The 10689-nt window shown below is 39.2% G+C and overlaps 1 protein-coding gene across 1 annotated transcript in view; it reads right to left on the bottom strand.

Moving 5' to 3' along the window:
• RALYL (RALY RNA binding protein-like) overlaps positions 1-10689 on the bottom strand; it is a 198437-nt gene that overhangs the window by 21502 nt on the left and 166246 nt on the right. The gene's annotated exons all lie outside the window — the stretch shown is intronic.

Below are 10689 nucleotides of genomic sequence, written 5' to 3' on the forward strand. Positions count from 1 at the left end.
ATTTTATGTGAGCCCTGTGATTCCGGCAAACAATTAAGAAACTCCTTTGTCTTGGAAATGGCTTCCTGCAAGGAACCACTGTTCTCCCTGTGACTAAGACTAGAATCTTCTCGTTTACATATAAGGCCAAAACCAGAATATCCAAATTCTAATTCTTGCCCTCATAAATGATTAGCTGAGATGTTTTTTCCCCATTGATCAATTAAAATAAAATACTAGTTAATCAAACTTTGGTTAAGGTTCTCTCCTTCTCCCAGGACCATGAACCCTCAGCCTGATTAGCGGACAGTCTCTCCTGGTTTAAGGGTAAAACATACTCTCTACTATTCAATATGCTATTCTTTCATCCCACTTCCCCACACCAGGTTCTGTCTAGTCTTGTCTACTCCTCTTATAAAAGCAAAACCCTTTTTGTCTAATTCTTGAGATGCTTGCAGATCTTACAATCAAAGCATTTTCCCTATTGTGATAGTCGCTTTGCCCGCTTGCAATAACCCTTTCAAACAGTCTCTCATTACTAAATTCAGATTTGTTTTTAATTTGACAAATGTAAAAGTGTAGCTGGGATTAGCTCTGAGGTCTCTCAGGAGCTGTACAGTGACAGTCATGAGGTACAGCTTTTTGTCTCTTGGGAGATCATTGTCCTTTCTTCTGCTTTGCTGTACAAAATGTGTGAGATTTTGTCCTTATGACCAAGAGGACCTTAAAGTTCCGCTCCATTTGACAAAACTTTAGACAGGTTTCTTCCTGACTGCAGGCTCCTGACCTCCCTTTCCTTAGAGCACTTACTTTACAAAGCTTGTATTTGTAAATGTTTTGTCCTCCTCTTTGGGATGTAAATCTTCTCCCAGCTTCTTACAAGTTTTACAAACCCAGGAATGTCTTTCTCTAGGACCTGGGAGCCATCTTTTGAAAAGTAATCATTAAGAAAATGGCACCCCTATCTCCCAGTCTCTGTGGGAGGGTGGGAGCCTAACTTAGATAAAAGCCAATTAGTAAACACAGATGGCCTAATCACATTGACAAATATCCCCCTAATATCCTCCAGTACTTTTCCACTAGCTCACCCAAGAGTTTAAAACTCTTGTCTTCTGTTTCAGCAGCAGTGGGTTCAATCTCTCTTTCCTATTACAGTAGTCTTGATCCTTGTTGAAATAGTCTTGAATAAAGTTTTCCTTGCCTGTTTGATTTCATCCAGTGCAATTTTCTTTGATACTAACATTGTGGTCATTTTTATGATACCTTACATGTGTGTAAATCTGTTAATGCTTGCTCAAGAAAAAATTGTTTTTTCTTCTATATTGGTAGGGAGAAGTCTTTTTGTTGGTAGGATTGTTTTATTTCTCCAACAACTTTCATAACTAGCCTTTTGAAATCTGACAGAATGAATACTTTAGATTGCTTTATTTTACTCTAGCACATTACAGCATTTCTAGAAAAGTAGCTCTGTTTTCCTGATTTTGTATATTTAAGGCTTATTTTTGAACTGCTCATTTCCAAAGGACTTCAGAACTTTTTTGTATTCCATTCCTCTTTTGTTATCTTCTGTATAGAAGTTAGGACATGGTGAAAATATTTTAGTTTGTTTGAGTCTGTACTCTAGGTATATTATTCTGCCTTTTAATGTCATTAGAGGCAGTTTGAAAATTGCACGTCTACCACAATACTCTTAACATCTCAAAAATCTTTGCTATAAAGCCTACACCTTGTCCTCTTAGCTATGGTTGAAATCAGAGCATCTATCTTACTTATCTGGGCGTACTTTAGTTTTGAATCCTCTGAATTTATTATTATTTTTTTGGGGGAACGGTAAGGGGATTGTAACCCTTGGCTGGTGTTGTCTGCACCACGCTCAGCCAGTGAGCACACCAGCCATCCCTATATAGGATCCGAACCTGCGGCCTCGGCACTCCCAGCGCCGCACTCTCCCAAGTGAGCCACAGGGTCGGCCCTGAAATTTATTTTCTTACAAACTCATGACTTTCTGCTTTTTTAAAAATTGCAGATCATGCAGGAGTGAGAGAGAAGCTTATTTTCTGGTTTATTTTATAACTCAGCATTCTAACTTTGCTAACTAAATTCAGGTTATTTCAAATTTGCATTTTTTATCATTCATGGGAGGCAATATCACAGAATCACTGAAAACCAGCACAGGAGTCAATACGGCTGTGTTGACTTTGATGTGTTGGTTTTAAGCCTCCTTCTGTTATTCCTCCTCAGTGCCTTTAAGACTCCGGCTTCTGTTTGAATGACCTAGTGAATAAGTTATAATGAAAACTGTTTACTTCTATGCTTTGTATAATAATCCTCTAAATCACAGAGGGAATGCATAGAAAAATAATATTTAGAACACAATCTGATTATGACAGACAATAAAATGTGCTTTAAAATGTTCATAATGTGTTTGAGGTAATCTGAGGACATTTTCCTCTCTCTTTCTTTAACAAACATTTATTAACATTAACATATACACTAAGTGCTACACTAAGGAAAAATATAAAATAAAATAAACCCTGTGAAGTTTATAAATTAGTGAGCCAGCATGAAGGGAAATCATTAATTACAATACAGTAAGTTAAGCATGAGCTGTGTACAGACTATGGGCTAAAGAAAGAAGCAAACCCAAATGAATGTGTCCTTGCTCAGAGACAGAGTCATGAAACAGGTGACATGTAACAATCTTGAAGAAAGGAGATGTGTTCACTGGGCAGACAAAATAAAGAGTGGGGAGTCTATTCAAGGCAGAGGAAACAGCATATGTAAGTGCATGGAGGCATGATATGGTGTGTCAGAGAACATCGAGTAATCCAGCACCTCTCTATCCACCCGCTCGTTCATCCCCAAACATGTGCTGGATATGGTGTATGCATGAGGGATCTAAGATGAAAAGACAGCACCCAGCCCACAAGGGGTTTTCACTCTAGTTGGAGAGATAGACATTTGAAAAAGTGATAGCAGCATTGAAGTGTCCTGAAAGAGGTTTGTGTGAATTGTGGAGGATGCTCTTGACTAACTGGGAAGGTTTCAAGAACATTTGACACTAGAACTGAGTATTGCAATAAAAGTGGATGTCCACTAGGATAAGGTACAGAATGACATTCCAGTGACATTAATCCCTGCCTCTAACCCTTACTCTTCAGGCAACCTCTGTTGCTTTAAATTCAGTTATAAGGTTCCAGTGATCTACATCCTTGCCAACATTTGATTATGTCAGTCCATTTAGGCCATGAGGGTGGGGATCAGTGTTAACTTATTGTGATATTAATTTTTTTTTTCCTTTTTGTCTTTTTTACCGACCGGTAATGGGATTGCAACCCTCGGTGTCGCGCCCGTACTGGGGACCGGCAACAGGATCGCAACCCTCAGTGTTGCACCCACACTGCGCTCAGCCAGTGAGCCGGAACCGATCTCCACATGGGATCCGAACCCTCGGCGGGAACGCCGCCGCGCTCCCAAGCGGCGCACTCTCCAGTGCGCCACCGGGCCAGCCCGTGATATTAATTTGTATTTTCCTGAGGACTAATGATTTTGAGTGAATTTTCATGTGCTTATTTCTTCTTTGGTGAAGCGTCTATTTCCTTCTACATGAACCATGTGCTCTAGTCCAGTGATTTTTAACCCTGTCTATGCAGTAAAACATCTCTGGGCCCCACTCCAGAAAACTCTGATTTAACTGCTGTGACTTGTGGCCTCTGTCATTGGTATTTATAAAAAAGCACCCTTGGTGATACTCTGTGTCCCCAGGTTTGAAAACCCTACTCTAGTCCAGTATTCTTGAACTTCAGTAGGCATGAGAATCACCTGGAATGCTTATTAAAACACAGATTGCTGGGATCCAACCCCAGAGTTTCTGATCCAGTAAGTCTGGGTTACAGCTTGAGAATTTGCATTTCTGACGTTTCCACATGATATGATGCTGCTGGTCATGGGGCCATCCTCTGGGATTCACTACTCTAGCCAAACTAAACTAGCAACTTCTCAGTAGACCTCCCCAATTCTTTCAAGCCTTTCTTATTTGTAGATTCTATTCTCTCTGCCTGGAGAGCCATTTAACCCTTTGTTTTTCTTGCACATTTTTTCCCCATTTTTCAAGAACCAGTTTGAATGTCACAACCTTTGTGCAAAAACCAATTACATTGTATAATGATGAGTATACTAATTATCCTGATTTGAACGTCACATATTGCACACTGGTATTGATATTCAGTGCTGTACCCCACAGATATGTACAATCAACTATGTTCCTATTTAAAAAAAGTAAAAAAGATTAGTTGCTCTGTCGTCTCTCTTCCCACACTCTATTGCATGATTCATGTGGTAATTGTACCTATCACACCATTTTGTTAATACATGTTTATTTGTTCTGTTTGCAGTACCCCTCTCCTCCTCAGTGAGAGCTCTATAAAACCAGCTCTATAAAACTACTATGCCATACTCTTTAAATCTTTAGCAACTAACAATACATGGCACATTACTGAGATTTAACTATTCTATTAAAAACTATTTTTTTGGATGTTGTTTTAATGAATAAGTAGCTGAATGACTAAAGAAAATGTAATATATGTAAGGCTTCTCACATGCTCAGTTTCCATAAAACCACAATTGACCATCTGGTACTAAATTTGTGGCCCGATCTCATGAACCAAAGAGCAATTTTATCACAAAAACTAAAATAAAAGCCATATATCTTCAAAGGCTATAGTAGTTAACGTTATCTCAAAAAAAAAAAAAAAAAAAAAAAAAAAAAAAAAAAAAAAAAAAAAAGAAAGAAAGAAAGCTCTAAGGAAGGAACTTAAAAAGAAATTCTTTTGAACTGAATAAACCAGCAAATATAAAATCAAAGACAAATTTAACAAGATGAAATCAAAGTGTGATTCTTCTTAGAATATTACATTTGTTTCCTGAAGGCTTTCTTATCAAATAAGTGTTCCTTAACAAATTTGAATACTCTAGGGCCTTTAAAGACACAAAGTTCCATATGAAGATTACGTTGCTGGAAATGTTGCAATGTTTTATTGAAAGCTTTACTTGCAAAATGAGACAATCATGATAATGGCAATAATGATAACAATAGCTACAATTTACTTGCTTACTTGGTGCCAGTGACTTTGTCAAGCACAGTCCATGCATTACATTACTTAATCCTTATAAGAGCCCTATGAAGTGGGTATTATTATCCCAATATTATAGGTGATAATACTGAAGCTGAAAGAAATTAAACTATTCATTCACAGCAGTATTCAACTTCATTTCTATTCAGGGTCACCAGATAAAAATACAGAAAGCCCAGTTGAATTTGAATTTCAGATAAATAACAAATTTGTTTTTGGTATAAGTATGTTCCATGTAATATTTTGGACACTATTATATTAGAAAATTTTTCACAGTTAATCTGAAATGCAAATTTAACTGGGTGTCCTTTATTTTTATTTGCTAAATCTGGAAACCCTATTTCTATCTCACTCCAAAAACATTCGCATCAGACTACTAGGTTGTATTGAATTCTAATTCACTATTATGAACAGGGAATTTCCAATTTACTCACATAAAACTTGTGGGGTAAATTTTAAAATTCTGCACAGCATCAAGGCCCTTTCTGATTTGGCCTCCACCTTCCTGCTCTCTACTTTCAGGGTGCAGCAAGTGCCAAGGCCCTGAGGCAGCAGCTGAATGATGTGTGCCTGGAGGCCACATAGCTGATGTGGGGTGAGTGGGACAGAAGTAGGAACCAGGAAAGAACAAGGACCAGATCATGTAGGGCCTTGCAGATCACTGTGAAGACTTATGTTTCTACTCTGAATGAGGTAGGCAGTTAGTAGAGAGTTTTAGGCAGAAAGCCATGGCCTGGCTTAAGCATTAACAGGACCAAATTGGCACCTCTTTGGAGAAAGATCTGCAGAGGAATAAGGTCAGTGGCAGGAAGTTATTGCAAAATATTCAGGCAGTAGCTTAAGTGGCTGCTTTTCTCAATAGTGGAATTCATGGCTCAGGCTTCAAGCTGTTATATTGTGGGCAGAGTGACAACTTTCAACTTGGAGCTGGGGAGAGGAGCACCAATCTACCAACTTTAATATGGAACCCAGTGTGGATTCTGTGGCACGATGAGACCTGAAGGGACCCTGCACCAGCTGCTGTTTGTGGGTGTTGCATCTTTGGGTGGAGAAGAGGCAGCCTTATTGGCTGAGAGCCATGTCCTCTCACAAAAGGCAGCAGCAAAGTCTGAGACAAGGCTGCATCCTCAAGGGGAAGAGCAAGTGGTGGGCAGGCAGGAGAAGCATAATCACACATGGTCCTGAGCACAGCTGAGACATTTCCTGAAACCTAGAAACAACTGGAAGCGACACTGAGGGGAAAGCAAGGTACTACAGCTATGCAAAGACTGATACGAAGCTGGTAGACTTCTATTATTAATATAACTACGACCTGATTTATCCATGTCTGGAGAGGCATGAAAACTTCAGGGTTACAAGAATTAAATGAATGAAATTAAAGAGAACAGTAAATCAGAACATATGTAAAAGGTTACAAATGCCCTACAACAAATCACAAAGATTTAGCAAAATTTTAACTGAATGCCTACTCTGTGCTAGGCAAGTCCATTTTAGACATTACTTCATTTACTTCTTACAGCAGTTCTTGGTCAGACATATATTATTGTCAACGTCCTTTTATAGGTGAAAAAATTGAAGCCAGTGAGCACACAAGTAAGTAACTTGCACAAAGTCATGGGGATTTGAACTTGCTTCTGTAAAACTGCAGATAGAGCTCTTGTTTGTAACAACTAAGCAATCCAGACTCCAGGGAAAAAAATTTGCCCTGATGGGCTAGGCATAATTTTTTTTTTTTGTCTTTTTTTTTTCGTGACCAGTAAGGGGATCGCAACCCTTGGTGTGGTGTCACCCACACGGCGCTCAGCCAGTGAGCGCACCGGCCATTCCTATATAGGATCTGAACCCGCGGCGGGAGCGTTGCTGCGCTCCCAGCGCTGCACTCTCCCGAGTGCACCACGGGCTCAGCCCAGGCATAATTCTTAATAAAAGTGAAATTAAGAAAGATGCCAAGAGTAGCAAGTCTGAAATTCATTATGAGGAGCTCTGATTCAGAAGGACCAGAGTTCCTGAAAAGGCAGGATTCCAGGGTGAAAAACTAGAAAAGCCGCCTGCCTATCATATGCTTGCCTCACAGCAAAGGCTTAGCCATATCCTATTTCTACTGAGAAGAGCTGGCCAATTAGCTGTCATGGCTATGGCCACTCATACTTTAGCAGCAGGATTGGCTTTCTTTATGCCCTCCATATCTGTTCTCAGGAAGACAGGGAAGATAGCATATGATGGTCCAACAGAGTTCAAGATGAAGTTCCTTGAATGCTGTGCTGAAATCCATGCCCCAAATCAAGCAGATCAAGTAACCACTTTCTTGCTTCCCTATGATTTATACCTCTAACTAATTCATTGGCACTACTTTTGGGAAACATGTCTCACAAGTTTTTGTTTGTCCTCTAGCTAGCATTCAGTTCAAATGATAACAGAAGCACAGTTGATAAGGGGGAGCATCTAGGTGAAGGATTTCATTAGGTGAGGAACAAAAACGTTTCAGAAAGGAGACATTTTCAGTCTTTCTCATAAAGAAAGACAGAGTATTGATCAGAATGCTTTATGCACTCCAGTTTTTCAATGGTGTACCAGAATGATTGCTTTGAGTTCTCTTCATCTGTAGGACTGGATTTGCGGTCCAGACCTTCCCCAGTGTGTATAGAAATTCAATAGTTGGGAAGCCCAGGTGTCTTACTGCTTTGTTGAATGTTTTGTTAAGTTTTGAAAGATGTATTACAACATAGTGCCCAGCTTGCATGCGTAAGTACGATGCAATCCAGCTAGGTAATTCTGCTGTGGATTCTTACCAGATTTACCTGACTTGATTGTACATAGTCAGCAAAAGCAAAAGTAATTCAAGAGAAATCAAATTCTTCTTAATCCATTTTAAATATTTTGCTTGTCTATAGTTTCCTTTGGGAATTGATGGTTTAGCTCTGTAGTTTCCAAACCTCAGCCTAATAAAAGCACAGATTCCTGGGCTGCTTCCCCAGACAATCTATATCAACATTTTTTAGCAAGCACCCTAGGTATTGGATACAAGTTGACCACGAACTTTGCTTTGGAAAACATTGGGTTAACCTCTCTAAGGCTCCATAACACATCTGACAGCTTTGTAATGTCTAAGAGTGTACACAGAAGCCTTTTCTTATACACCTGGGGAAAATTCACTTGCCTTTTCGAATAGCAGAGAACTCAGCAAGTTTTCTATAGTATTTCTATTATGGCACAAGATCAATTTTACTTTAGGTTATGTTATTTTATATAAAGAGGAATACAAATTTGGTGGATATAAATAAAAAGAATAAAAAAGCTTGAAAGGTAAATGTCTTACTTGTGAAGTTTCTAATAGTTTTATATATATAAAAAACTTTACCTCCCTGCCTTCCTATTATATGAAATAGCGAATGAATTTTGGATTTTAAATATATTTTTCGTAAAACAATTTGGGGACAATAAAGAATGATTTGAATAATCTTTTCTTGACTTTAGTACATGCTGTTTCTTTAATTTGGCATCCTTGGAGGTGAAGTTCAAATCCCAATTCTGCCAGAAGACTTTATTGACCATCCTGGCTGTAAGTGATTCCCTACCTGTAAACTGTATTTTTCCTATGGTTCTTCTCTAAGCACAAATTTCACTGCCATTCACTTAGTGGTGGTACTAAATCAATCATCAATCGATAAATATTTGCTAACAGATTTATTTGGAAACAGAGGCATGATAGTGGTATGAGAGTATATGTACAGTGCATCAATATAGAGAGTTCAATTTTAAATAAGTTCAAATCCTGATTTCTATGCACTGATGAAATACATAGATATCGATTATTATATAATCATAGATTTTTAACTATGGCTGGCCTCATAAATTATCATGTCCAATTCTGTTATTTTATGCATGAGGAAATTGGTCATCTCTCTATAAGATGCTAAGCTACTTGAGACAAGGAACTATTTTCTTAAACATTTAATTTCACACATAAAGCAGTCATTTTAGTTGTTTTTGTGGGGATTTTTTTGTAGCACTTTGTTCACACATAAAAGGTTTCCAAATTCTAGCTGAATGGATTGCTTCATGGAAATCAATTTCACTAACAAGATATTTAGAATTAGCTGTTGTATGGACAGCCTGTGCTCACGTCTTCAGCTTCTCACTGCCCCACAAGGGGTACCACCACTTAGCTATCCCACTAGCTCATCTTGCTGAATCTCCCTTGGTTTAGATCCAATTCTTGTTTCCCATTCATTCTTTTTAATGGCATTCCAGATTTACCTTTAGTAGCTGACCAGGTATGTGAATACCAGCTCTTCTTTTTAACTCCTACTGCATGTGCTAAAAACCTAATTATAATGTATCTTTGCTGTTCAAACCTATGGCCTTCATTATGACAAAATGAGAATATTTGTGCTTTTACTTCCCTTTTTTGGAACCAAGCATGATTTGGTTCACATGCTTTGTAAAGGAGAAAATAGCAGGCACCAGATCAGGCAGTTTTCTCTTGGCCAGTCACTAGGAAGGACTCCCTAGTCTCCATTTAGATCGCAAGGACTGTGTGTTAAATTCATCCTCATCCATTATTTCCCAAGTCTTAAAAACAAAATGACATAATAGAGATAGGATTTAGGGCCGACCCCGTGGCTCACTCGGGAGAGTGAGGCGCTGGGAGCGCCGAGACCGCGGGTTTGGATCCTGTATAGGAATGGCTGGTGCACTCACTGGCTGAGCGCAGTTCGGGCGACACCAAGCAAGAGTTACGATCCCCTTACCGGTCACACACACACACACACAAAAAAAGGATTGACTTCCTCAGTTCCCTAAGCCCTAAGCCTCCATTAGAATGCAAAGATTGATGATGAAAACCTGAGCAACTCCAGATAGCAACAGTTCTAATGAGTTACTTTTTCTATGTTTAGAGCATACACCGATCATGATGGTTTGGGTTTATCCCCATGACTGCATAGTCAAGCCTTGCTCCTTCAGACGTGTTGCTCCTGGGACACACAATCATTTAGAGGGAAGATCAAACAGAATTAATTTTAGAATTTTCTGATCTAATCTAACCATTTTGCAGATAAGAAAGCTGGGACTCGGAGAAGTTATTTGTTTAAGGAGATTAAATTGGATCACACAGTGACTGATCTGGGACTACAATTGGCCATGTGATCTCTTTTACGGCAGACTTTTGGTAACTGTCTTACTCTTTTACTTTTCATCCAATATTTGAAGTGATTTCACGCCCGTGTAGATGACCCATCTGGCATCCAAGCCTCTCCGTCCTTCATCTGCGATGACCTTTGCTCTGATCCTACTTCCATTGCTACTCCCAAGGACCATCTCTTCACCTATAACTGTCCACCTCTGAAATATCCCAGTCTCTGAGCACAATTCTTGTTTTTTTTTCTTATTCATTTAGTTCTCCTTTCTCTGGTCCTTAATGGCAAAGGGTCTTTTATTCCCATTGTGTTTTTATTTTCTCCACAGCCCCCTCCTGTGTTTCCCTTCCTTCCCTGTCAGGTTAGATTCCATGACCCACACAGCCATACAGTCAGCCTCTCTTTTCTTTCCTTCCCTCCCTCCCTCCCTCCCTCCCTCC

This window comes from Galeopterus variegatus, unplaced genomic scaffold, assembly GCF_000696425.1.
Source record: "Galeopterus variegatus unplaced genomic scaffold, G_variegatus-3.0.2 Scaffold2654, whole genome shotgun sequence".
Taxonomy (NCBI): domain Eukaryota; kingdom Metazoa; phylum Chordata; class Mammalia; order Dermoptera; family Cynocephalidae; genus Galeopterus; species Galeopterus variegatus.